Genomic DNA, 2,374 nt, shown 5'->3' on the forward strand with positions numbered 1-2,374 from the left:
CAGAGAAGGAAGAGAACACTCATCACGAAGGTTGTTACTGGTTCCTACAGCCTAGACTCTCTGGGAAAGAATTTTGAGAGCCATGCCTTCAAATATCTCTACTTAATGAGGATAATTCCTCTGTTTCTTGAAAGTTTTCACCAGCAGAATTTAGCTACAATCATACTGTAAACTGAGGGAGAATGTGCTTAAATGACTACAAATGAACATTCCCACATGACTGATGCCCCCTAGATATTAGTCATAGTTTACCCATATTCTAACCGCTTTAGCATCATCATAGTTTCCTGTTATAACAAACAGTGAAAACGGAGGTGGTGAGAGTAAAGAAAAAAGCTAAACACCCAACACCAGGTCTCTTACATGGTTCAATTGTACAGAGTATGAAAACAATTTGTTTTGCCGTAGCATTTAGTATGTTCCTCGTTAAAAAGAGAATATCTCAAATAATAAATTTCAAATTATTTCCTCATACATGTCCATATGCATAATAAATGGGCATTTTAGTTCCTATCTAATTATCTAGATTGGTGCAGAATTTTTTTTAAAAAAAATGCCAGTTTTAATTGCAAAAGTGCTGCCGGCTTCAGATTTTAATTGCAATTCACAAATGGTTGGACTGGCAGTGCTCCATGACAAAGAAAAAATCATTTTAATAGCAGAAGTACTGCCTCACTGCAGATTCCAATTTCATTTTACAAGATACTGGGTCATTACAAGGGATAAATGGCTGGTGTGAGCCTCTGAGGTGGGGCCGGGTCGCAGAGGCCGCCATGGCCCAAGTCTCCTCCTCCTCTCGAAGAGCAAGACCGAGGAACCCCGAAAGCCTCCAAACATCCTCACAGCCGAGCTTGTCCATGGACCCTGTTCTTTCTCCGCATCAGGGGCTCCACAAGCAGGTGGATGTTTAGAAGCTTTAGGATAAAGGAAAAGCAAACTGTTTCCATGGAAATATTTCCCCCTTGGATCTTAGTATCCACTCTGTCCTCAGCCCACCAAGTGTCCCCAGGGCGAGCTTTGGAGTCTGTCCCGTGGGATGCTGAGCGGACACAGGTGAAAGGCACTGTGGCTTCGTGTGGCCATTCTGACAGGCCAAGATGCTGAGGGCGTGCAGTCACGGTGACAGAGTACCAGAGCCATCCCAGTGCTCCTAGGGTCAGAGCCGGTGACGGGAGACTGTTTTCGCCTTTGTCCTCCATTGAGGACCCTGCACCTGAGTCTCCAGCATCTGCAGGTGGAGGGACCCAAAACCCCTGGCCCTCTGGGCTCCGGGTTCTCTCCGTGTCTCACTCTGGAGGACAATCTGCCCTCGGGGTAGCCATCATTCACAGGCTGACTGTGCCAGCCCTCGGAGGGGCTCTGCCCACCACCCACATTGGGGGCTTGTGGTACGGGATAATCACCAACGGAACCCAAAGTGTGTTCTGCCCATTGATGTTCCAAAGTCACATAAGTGAATTGCAAGGGCAATGTAATCTATGATTCAAAGGCATTGTTGATGGACTTCAACTGTTATTCCTGGAATTCTAAAAATATATAGTTCAAAAAAAAGAGCTGGATCAAATTTTTTAAGATTTTATTCTTACAGCAGTTGTAGGTTCACAGAAAAATTGAGAGGAAATTACAGAGATTACCCCTGTACCTGCTACCCCTACACAGGCTTAGCCCCTCCACTGTCAATATCCCCCCAAGAAGGGACGTTTGTTTGTATAATCGACGAACTTTCGTTGACATGTCTTCAACCAAAGTCCAGAGTTTATAGTAACATTCACTCCTGGTCTTGTTCATTCCATGGGTCCAGACAGATGTACACAAATGCAGCCATCTTTTTCATATCAGAGTATTTTCACTGCCCAAAATCCTCCGTGTTCTTGCTCTTCTCCCCAACTCCTCATCCCAGGAAGCACTGATCTTTTTACTCTTTCCATTGTTTGGCCTTAGATTAATTTTTAAATCTCTACTTTTAGGATGGTATAAAATATTTTCACTATGCATATTACTTCTATTTAAACTATTTGGTAAAAGTAAATTATAAACAAAAATACATATTGCATAACACAAAATCATATATATGCATATTGTGCTCTATGCTAAGTCATGTCCAACTCTTTGTGACTCCATGGACTGTAGCCCACCAGGCTCCTCTGTCCATGGGATTCTCCAGACAAGAACACTGGAGTGGGGTGCCATGCCCTTCTCATATGCACATTACTTATATATAAATATGCATTATACATTACATACTATAAATGTATATTATATATACTATTTATATATTGTAATGCACATTGTTTATATATACTTTAAGTGTGTGTTAGTCTTTAAGTCATGTCTGACTCTTTGCGACCCCATGGACAGTAGCCCACCAGGCTCC

The sequence above is a fragment of the Cervus elaphus genome, chromosome 27 (genome assembly GCF_910594005.1).
Source record: "Cervus elaphus chromosome 27, mCerEla1.1, whole genome shotgun sequence".
NCBI lineage: Eukaryota > Metazoa > Chordata > Mammalia > Artiodactyla > Cervidae > Cervus > Cervus elaphus.